Below are 11,342 nucleotides of genomic sequence, written 5' to 3'. Positions count from 1 at the left end.
TATTTTAATTTCAAATCTGGCATTCGGTGATACAAGAAATAAACGATTAGAATTTTACAGATATATTAGAAAACTTTAAATGTCATAAAATGATAAAATCATTTTTCATTTACTTTTTTGGTGTTGAATTCCGATATTTCGCTAAATAAAAATTAACCTCATCAGGGCTTTATGTCCAGTCCGTATTTTTTTTTCTTCATTTTGTTGTTATAAAAGAGGAGGTAATTCCTGGAGAAGAAAAATTCAAATGTACGTGCTGTTCAATTTTAACGTATGCGTCGCCCCAGTTCGGGCATAGATATGAAGTGAAAAATAGTTACAAACTTTTTTAAAATGCATATCTACTTAAAATTATATTTGCATTTTTCAAACAGTGCATATAAATCTTTAATATTCAAGATGTAAACTGTAAATTTATGAGAGTGTAAAGTTATATAATAATCAGATATAAGCAATTATTTTTATTATATAATCTATAGGAATATAATACATGGTGGAACGATAAGATTGTCGCCCTAGAAAAGACGACATGATTCCATTTCCGTTTGATAAAACCAGTTTTCTTTTTTTGTTTCAGGCCATCTACTAGCTGGCCAGTTGTGTACAAATCCCAAGAGCAACAACATACTCCTGAAAGGAACCAAATTCTCTTAATCGCCGTTATGTTACTATGCAAACAATAGATGGACAATAATATCGGTATTTTTTCAATAATAAACACTATTAATAGAACTTTAAAAAATAATACACACCCTTAATTTATTTTAAACAATATAAACATCACATTTTTAAAATTTTAAACAATATAAATATAGCTTTTATATTTTTTAACAATATAAATCATTTTATTTATAATTTTAAACAAGATAAATAGAAATTTTTAAATCAAATATTGTTCACGAATGCCTTTGCTTATACTAGGAAAAACCTCCTCCTTTTCCCTTTTCTTATCACGTGAATTCAACCGTATGCGTTCCAAAAGTTCCCTGTTTCTAACTTTTCTCATTTTTTTTTTTTACAATAGGACCATAAGCCTTCTATGGAAATAACACGTCCTGATCCCTGCTGCCAACTCTGGTAATATTACACAGGTTCGAGCCACGTTCGACAGTTTTAATGATTAATTCGTGGATTCACCCAGAGACACGAATTTAATCGGGTAGATAGGCGGTTTATAAAGGTCTGGATCACTTCGATCATGAAAAGTATAAACGTATCGCATACTTTTGGTGCTCGCGCTTGCGCGTACAACACTGTCTACCGCTTTTAACATAAAGAATTATATTGTTTAATATCCGGAAAAGTACTTATTTGCGGAAATTTAAATGCGATATTCGTTTTCAGCATACCAGTTAACTTGTAAGGGTCGTAATTTTAAAGGAAAATATGAAGATAAAAATCTAATAAAAGTTTACCAAAGTTTAATTCAAACGGTTTTATTTGAACTTTTATGGCAAAATTATGACCTTTATAATAAAAATATGTTCATGAACTGTTTTTTTTTAAATCAATCATCAGATATATTTTATTTCAATTCGAATTCATTGAGATGAGCATTATTTATTAATCTTTATTTTATTACGGATTATTATCCACCTGACGAAGGTCAGAGGAATCGTTGGCCGAAACGTCGCGAAACATCAACAAATAAAAGATGAGGATAATAGTCCGCAATAAAATAAAAATCAATTTATGTTAGCAATTTTTTTTCATCAAACATAAATATATAACTGTTATAAAAATATTTATGAACTATTTTTTAAATATATTTTGAACTGTTTTTTTTTTGTTCAATTAAAAACAGTTCATAAACATATCATTAGAAAAAAAAAACAGTTCATAAATATATATATATATATATATATAAACAGATTATAAATATTTTTAATAACAGTTCTATATTTAATATGCTGGGTGTAAAAAAGTTACCAACAAATTTATACGAAAAAAAATCAGTTCATAAAAATATTTTTATTATAAATGGCTATAATTTTATTATAAAAGTTCAAATAAAGACTGTTTAAATAAAAATTCTATTTTTATATTTGTTACATTATATACAGTGTTGGTCATCCGTACTTTAAAGTTTATCTGACGTCACTTCCGACGAATGGCTTTATAAACAAAGAAGTTCGACTCATAATGAAAACCGCCATAATTATAGAGTAATGTGGTAATGTGGTGACTAATGTGTATTAATTCCTATCTGTATATCGAATGGATACTATAATACTTAGTACGCTGCACGTTATCATAACAAAAGCAGCAATAAAACATTCGTCAATTTATTATGTTTTATTATATATATGATATCTAGTGAAGATAATTACTAGGGCTATGACAACATCATATTCTTTTCATTGTTTTGACTCTCGAGTATATATCTGACACAGTTATGCATAATTAATCAACCGAGAACCACATCACTCTACATAAAACATATAAGATATCAATGGATATATACCTGAGAATCAAAACAAGGAAAAGAATATGCTGTTGTCATAGCCCTAATAATCACACACACACACACACACATATACTGGGGGTATAAATAGATTTAATGTTGAAACGACTTAGAGAAATTTATGTATCTATATTTTGTTAATTTTAATATGCTTTCACACGAATGTTTCTGATATGTAACAAAAATTCTTTCTTGATCTATTAAATACGTTTGAAGTCGAAACAACGCATTATTACAAAATAAACATATATATTTATTTTGTTTTAAATTTATATTGAAATTCATAAATTTATTTCGAAGATAACCTCCACCTTCAGTATGTCTTTCTTTCTCGTCATATTGTTGTTGGAGCATAAAATCAGCAAGGAAAATCCGTTTGGTGTTTTCACGGTAGTCTTTTCAAGCGTCGCAATGGTACGTTGGTCACGCAAAATTTACGTTAGGATTTGTGCTCTATTTATAGAAGCGTTATAAATTCGAATATAAATTTCAAACAAAATAAATATCCGTTTATTTTGTAATAATGCGTTGTTTCGGCTTCAAACGTATTTAATACGTATTTCATTTTATTCAAATTCGACCAACGCTTCTATAAAAGGAACACAAACCCTAACATGAATTTTGCGTGACCAACGTACCGTTTCGACACTTGAAAAGACTACCGTTAAAACAACAAACGAACTTCTACTTTTTTTTTTTTTTTTACAAGGGTGTCACCACTTATCAAGGCCCAGAGGCCACTCGAGGATAAGGGTTAATAGGTATACATTAGTCATTGTGATTTTAGCATAGTAAACAGTGGGAATTTTGTAACTTGGATTACTTAGGGGGACGATTCAATTAGAACTTGTTCACATTGGACTTTTTCTTTTTTTTTCATAGGTATCAACTCATTATCAAGGCCAAGAGGCCACTGAAGGATAAGGGTTAAAGAGTGTACAGTAGAAATTGGACAATATAATAATCATTAGTAATTAAAATTTGTTAAATTTGATAACTTATATGGAACGGCTCATCAAGAACTTATTTACGTTAGACTTGAAGACAACCATATTGTAGTCAGCCGGAAAGCAGGAAAACGGAAGACAATTCCACAGGCGTGCAGTTCTAATAAAAAAGCTTTGTTCATGGAATCTACGTTTAGGTTTAGGCACAGATAAAGAGTGGGGGGAATTATTGATAGTGTTTTCAGCTAGACGAGTGTTTCTTGTGAAAGTTTTTCGAGGGGGGACCATAGATTGAAGCTCAGTCGAACACTTTCCATGAAAATAACGATACATCAGAGACAAACTCGCAACATCTCTTCTGTGAGATAGAGGTTGCAAGGAAGAGAAAAGGACATCTCCTACGAGGCTACGAAGTCTATTTTGAACTCTATCAAGGCAGGACAAGTCCTTTCTAGCAGCTGCTGCCCAGATGTGGCAACAGTATTCCATCCTTGGACGTACCTGGCTCTTATATAGATAGAGAATTGCATCAGCAGTGAGATATCTACTGGATCGATAGAAAGATCCCACCATTTTTCCAGCGGCCTTGGCAACAGATTTGATGTAGTGTTCCATTTAAGATCAGGAGTAATAGTCAATCCCAGAAGCTTGTCAAAACTTGAGGCCTCCTGAAGACGAGAGCCATTCATTTCAATTGATGCCAGATGTGGATCAGAATGTTGATGATGTAAAGAGAGAAGCTTGGTTTTAGATGCATTAAAGGTAACCAGCCACTCCTTTCCCCATTGTACTACATGCTCAAGATCAGAGGAGAGATAATTGGAGAGAACTTGGTCGTTTACTGTCTTAGATGTGCTATCATAAATGGTAGTGTCGTCAGCATAAATGTCTAAAAATGATGTAAGGATGTGATTTGGAAGATCATTAATGTAGATCAGGAAAAGAGTTGGGCCCAGGATGGATCCCTGAGGGACACCGGCATTAATACTGTGAGCTTCTGATTTTTGCCCATCAACTACTACTCTTATGAACCTATCAGAAAGAAATGATTTAATAATTGAGAAGACATTTCCAGCTATACCATAGCTAGAGATCTTATGAAGTTAACCTTTATGCTATACCCTATCAAAGGCCTTAGATATGTCAAGAGCAATTGCTCTAGAAAGGTTGCCTCCGTCGAGAGATTTGCTAATCCTATGAGATATAAGTGTAAGCACATCTGCTGTAGATCTAGCAGAACGGAAACCATATTGAGTGTCACTAAGAAGGTTATTTTTGTTGAGATGGTTGATTACTTCTGTATTTAACACAGATTCAAGCAACTTACTCATGACGCACAGGAGACTTATTGGCCTGTACTGAGAGGGGGATGAGCGATCACCTGAATTCTTAAATACAGGGCATACAGATGAAATTTTCCAGGGAGATGGGAAACTATTCTCCTTAAGACAACGTTTAAATAGTTTTGTAAGTATGAGCGCTAGTTCAGGTTGAAGTTTTTGGAGTACTATAATTGGAATACCGTCCGGGCCAGTTGCTTTACTGGAATCAAGGTTTTTGATTAGCTTGGCAACATCACGTACATATATACGTATATCACATAGTGTGTTTTCAGATACAGGAGGAAATATTGGGGGTTCGCGGCCTTGATCGCAAAAGGTAGAATTAGCTGCAAAGTTCTTGACAAAGAGTTTGGCTTTGTCTGATGCTGACGAGATTACCTCAGGTGCATTGATGATAGTTGGAATGGAGTGCACACTTCTGTTCAGAATTCTGTTTGCTATTTGCGAAAACTGGTGGGAATCAAGCCGCTGCTCAGCTACTTTGGACTTAACAGATTGAGCATACAACCATCTTGCGCTCTTTATTACTTTCTTACAATGGTTGCTGGCAGTCCTGAAAACGGCTTTAGTTTCCATACATCTATTACGTTGGAAACAGTGGAAAAAGTGATTTCTGTGCGCAATGGCAGCAGCACATTCTGGAGAGAACAATGGCTGGCTGTTAGGTTTTTGCTGATTTTATGCTCCAACGCCAACATGGCGAAAAAACAGACATACTGAAGATGAAGTTTTGCTTAGAAATATATTTATGAATTCCAATATAAATTTCAAACAAAATAAATATCCGTTTATTTTGTAATAATGCGTTGTTTCGGCTTCAAACGTATTTAATACGTATTTCATTTTATTCAAATTCAACCAACACTTCTATAAAATGAACACAAATCCTAACGTATATTCTTGATCTATTTACGTTATTGTTAAAATATTTTCCTTCCGTAACGAGTATAATGTTTATACATTAATTCTGTATAATCATTATTACATAGTATATATATATATAACATACACCGACCTAACGGTTCACGGATAGTCTAGTCTAGTCTCTCTCTCTCTCTCTCTCTATATATATATATATACTAGCAAGGAGACCCGACATTGCTCAGGATTTAATGATGATCAACGAATGTTTCACACGCCTATATTTTTTATTGTCATCGAAATCGGTGAAATCGTTCATGTTTAAATCAAGACGATTGATTGCCTGATCTAGTTGAGTACCCATCACGATGCAGTTTGGGGAATCTTATATGCCGCCACCCGCCGCAGTAATTTAGTTCATAATACATTGTAGTCTACATTGCACTGTAGAGAAACTATTATTGATTTTATGAATTGTTTTTATGTATATAATGGGTTGAATTAAAGTTTAAAATGCTAAAGTAAAGTATCATACTTCAATTGTGCTATAAGCATAAATATTAATTTCAGCACTCCTCCGTCATATCAAAGAACCGACCGTTGATTTCATATGCTTGGCCTTACTGGTCATGCGGGCATAATAGCTTGAATTTAAGTTAAAATGAAAAGTTCAAGTATCATGGTGCAATTGTGCTTTTAAACAGAAACATTCATTTCAAATGCGCCTCTATCATATCAAAGAATCTACTGTTATTTTATATGTAGTAATAAAACTTATCAAATGCACTTGTGATGTTAGGCTGTGTAAGGTGTTAACGTTGGTCAAAATCGCCTGTTCTTCCTTTCATCTGATTATTTCCATTATTGATTATTGATACTTATCGAATAAATTCAGGTAAAAAACTTATATAAGAACAGAGTTAGGCACATTAAGTACCTTCGAATGAAATTTCATAAAACCTGACCCAGCAGTTTTTCTAAAAAGGAACGAATTCATACGAACACACGCAGACAAAGTTCATTTTATATCATAGTAGATAGATAGATAGATAGATAGAGATAATGGTAAATTAAAAAAAATAAGACGTCTTTCACAGGTTTCTATCGGAAATGAAAATATAAATTAAAAAAAAAAAAAGAAATGTCTCGATCGAAAAGTAAGGGCGAAACCGGTCTTCTGGTCTCTCTTATTATTTTTTTTTAGCTCGAACAAAGCCTTAATTTTATTGCATCTTCCCAGTCCAGTAGTAAATATTTCTGGGGACTTTTTTCGGTCGTTTTTTAATATTTTCTGATGTTGGGGTGCAACTGGTTATTTTTCTATAAAAAGCGTTCATTGGTTTATCCCAAAGATTGAATTTTTCAATCCAGTCAATTCCCAGTAAGCTCTTGCTTTCTTTAATTACGAAGATTTCCAATTTCCTCGTCGTGTCATTTAAATTAATGGGCAGGATGACCTCTCCTTCGAATTTTATTTCGTCTCCTGTCACTGCTCGCGCACCTTTACTTGACTTTGAAGAGTCGGTTTACCCAGCTTTTCCCAAGTGTTGACGTTTATTAACGACAAATCTGATCCAGAGTCAAGCTGAAATTTCACTTGTTTGTCGAAAATATTTACTGATACATATTTTCGTAAATTATTTTCCCTTTGTCGTTTGTTCTCATTTGGTGTACTCTATTTTTTTTTCTGCAGCAAACACTCTTATGTCCAACTTTATCGCAATTGTAGCACCTGATATTTTTGTAAGGAAAGTCCTTTTCCAAATGTTTTTCATCACATCTTCTGCAATTATTACCTGATACTGTCTTTTTATAATTCCTTTGATTATTGACGTAATTTCGTTTTCTGTAGTTATTATATTGACTATTATCGTAATTTCGTTTTCTGTAGTTATTATATGGATTATTATCGTAATTTCGTTTTCTGTAGTTATTATATGGATTATTATCGTAATTTCGTTTTCTGTAGTTATTATTATTATTTGAGTATTTATAATTTGGGTATTTTATTTTTTAATTTTGACTGGTCTCAAAATTTCTTTGTCCTGAGTTTCTGATAGGTTTTTTAATCTTCCTAATGTACGCCACTCCTGCTTCTTCTATATCCCTGGAATCTTGTTTTAGTGATACTGCCCTTTGGCAATCTTCTGCTAATTTCTGCAATGTCAGGCCTTGTTCTTTCTCTAATTCTGAGAGAACGCGTCTTCGGATCTCTGAATTTTTTGTAGATACTAGACCCTGTGCAAAGATTAGGCATTTGAAATCGTCCACCGTGAGTTCCAATAATTTGAAGTCGTCGCAGTTTCTGTTTACTACTGACGCGTATGTCAGGCAGTCCTGCTCATCAGTTTTTTTTAAGATTCATACATGACCATCACTTGTGGAAAAGAGACATGTTCGGTCCGAATAACTCCTTAAGAAGCTTTACGGTCTCAGCGAAATCTAACTGATTCGTTCCCCTTGGTAATATGAAATCAACAAATTTGCAATGTTCACTGGTACCAAGCTTTCGAAGTAATAAACTTACTTTCTTTCCATTTGGTCAGTTTTCGCAGTCTGTTTCGAAAATATCTTCATACCTCTTGAAGTATGCATCAAAAGTTTTATCCTCTTCCGGTACGTATGTGAACACATCTATGCTGTTAACAATTGTTGTGTTGAAGAAGGTTGTATTACTTTCTTGCATGGAATTAGCTGTTAATCTTTCTAATAGTTCTTTCTGTTCAAGTTGCATCTTCGCGAACCTTTCTTCCTGCCTTTCTAGGCATTTTATGAGTCGTTCATTTTGTCTTTCCTCTCTTTCTGCGTATAGCGTTTGCTGTTCTTTTTGTAAGATCTGTTGATTCTGCATGAACTGTGCCATTATTTTGGCAAATTCCTCCATCTTGTTTTTTTTTCAAAGATTAGAAAAATCAGTCTATTTTAATAATTCGCTTTTTTCAATAACTACGAATAACCGTTTTTAGGTTCGCTTTTTTCTGTTTTTTTTTTGTTTGTGTCAACCGAATTCTATCCATATTTTATTTTGTTGCGTTGAACCTTTCTTTTTCCCTTTTTCTATTGAGGGATAACAAAAAATGTATTTTATTTTTTTCTCTTAATCCATTAAGTTTTGATTATGTACAAGAAAAAAAATCCTTTCTTAGTACAGCTGAAAAAATATCACTTTTCTCCTTCAAGACAATTTGCATAAATTTGTTCACGACGTACTAGCGAAAACACCTTTTTTTCTTTGACTTTCGTAGTCACTTTGAAATAGTTATTGGTATTTTGCCTTCAAGTATCCAGCGTTCGAATATCTCGCTCAACAATTTTGTAGTTACTTTCGTTTGTTTTTCTTTAGTTTTGTTTTTTTTTCGACCGTAATAACTTTTCGCGTAAACTATTTTTCGAATACTGTCGCTGTGTCTACAGTGAATTCTCGAATAAATCTTTTTCAAAATCCTCGACGTTACTGATGTGTTCAATGTAGATACTTTTTCTTCGAGTACGTATTTTTCGTACCCCACTGTTGAGTTTCGTAGTGTATTTTCCCGCGTAAGTCTTTTTTTTCTCGAATTCTCGAGGCCACTGTTGTGTTTACTATTATGTTAGGATTTTATCTTGCGTAAGTCTTTTTTCGAATTCTCGACGCCACTGTTGCGTTTTAATAGTGGATTTTATCCCGGCTAAGTCTTTTTTTTTTTAATTCTCGACGCCTCTGTTGTGTTTTAATAGTGGATTTTATCCTGCGTAAGTCTTTTTTTCGAATTCCCGTCGTCACTGTTGTGTCTGCACAAATAATTAACAAGAGCACGAAAGTAAAGGTATACAAAATTATATTAGGAAGAAAAGTTATATACATATTTACATGTCTTCAGATATACTTCAGTTGGAGATATTCCGGCAGGTGGCGTGTTGCATGTCTTAATGGAGGCAGTATAAGCGTCTTGCCTATTTGACGGTCGTTGCCGGACTCTCCCGGTATTGGTGATTGATGCCTTCATATATCTCACTCACCCATATATGTAAATTAGTAGGCGTCTTCACAACAATATATATATGGTATATCTTATTTTGAATTAATAAGTAGAATAGATAACTGAGTCGTTTCCTTCTTTTGTGTACATGAGATTGCTACCCTTCCAGCGTGACACATCGACGAAGAGGCGACATATCAACCCGATCATATCAACCCGATCGCGAAGTTAAGACCAACCAAATCAATTGGTTGGTCCTGTCACACTGAGGTTCCTTACAAGGGATCGCTTCACAGGATCACATTTGGGTCCGTGACCGAGGATTGATTCTGACGTGACAAAGAAGAAACACTTATATGCATCAGTTCATATTATTTTTAATCTTCGGACTAATATTTGTATCTTGCATGTAATTGTCACACCGTTTCAACAATGTGAACACCAAACTACTCTAAGTGATTTTCGTCAGACTCGGCAATCTGTACAGGTGTTCCAAATGTAGCATTATTAAGTAATTCATAATTTTCTTCTTAGTATTTCCTATACTGGCGATTAAACCTTCAACGATCTGAAGACTGTCACACATAGAACTGATTTAATATAGCATTTATATTTTTATGGCATGAGTCCTTGCAGTCATTTCTATGTATGAATTTTAGGAACTTTAACTCAATTCATGTTTTGCACATGTGTAGTTTTACAAGATATTACTATCTATCACTATTAACTACCAAAATTTATTCATTCATGAACACTTGTTTCGTCTTTTACGACCTATCAGCATGGCTGAAGCTAGCGAAATTGCACTTATCACACAGACACACATATAAACACACACACATATGTGTATACTAATTTTTAATGAAAAAGAAAACAATGTAAATATATAAAGTACTTATCATAGTAGGCGGTGATAAGACGTAAAATGGATTAATCCTAATCTTATAAATACAACACTGGTAAATTAAAAATTATATATAACAGTTAAATAAAGCATTTGTTAGTTAACCTGATGCTTTTGAATCGTGTAAAATTAACCAGAATATGTCAATAAAGGAAATTCAAAATAATATTAGTAATATATAAAATGTATTATGCAAAAAAAGACAACATATATATATATATAAATATATATATAAACATTTTAATCTTTTTTATATTTTTAATAAATAAATAAGGATGTAAATATATAAAATGTTAGGAAATAGATCGAAAATAAAAAAGAAATATGTTAAATCATATTGTAGACACGTTTTGCCGGAAATGAGGATCAACTGATCGGATCTGCGTGTGACTCACGTGATCAGGTTAGCTGGAGTCAGTGAGTTTGGGTTTGGACGTAGAAAACAGCGTACGGCTTAACAGGTCGTCCCCTTCTCTTAACTGGGGGGGGGGGCGCTGACGTGTGTGAAAATAAGACCTATGCAAGCAAAGACATTCACTTTCCATTCTTCTGCAATCGACATCTGGAAGGTGAATAAAAAACTATATAAAACCATTTATCGTCTTGGAGTGAATGAATATTCGTCCAAAACAGGTTTCCAGTCTCCCCTCCAAGAACAAGATTAATTTCAGATGGAGAAGATCAACTACGCATGAAGAAGGTATGACCAAAATTCATGTATCACACACACACACACACACACACACACACACACACACACACACACACACACACACACACACACACAAAAGCATATGAACAATTAGATATGAATATATCACAAATAAAGTATTAATAATAGTAGGGGGTGATACGTAGTATAAT

This window comes from Euprymna scolopes, chromosome 15, assembly GCF_053919585.1.
Source record: "Euprymna scolopes isolate OS-2025 chromosome 15, ASM5391958v1, whole genome shotgun sequence".
Classification (NCBI taxonomy): domain Eukaryota; kingdom Metazoa; phylum Mollusca; class Cephalopoda; order Sepiida; family Sepiolidae; genus Euprymna; species Euprymna scolopes.
The sequence above is the reverse complement of the archived record's forward strand: the minus strand, read 5'-3'. Positions refer to the sequence as shown.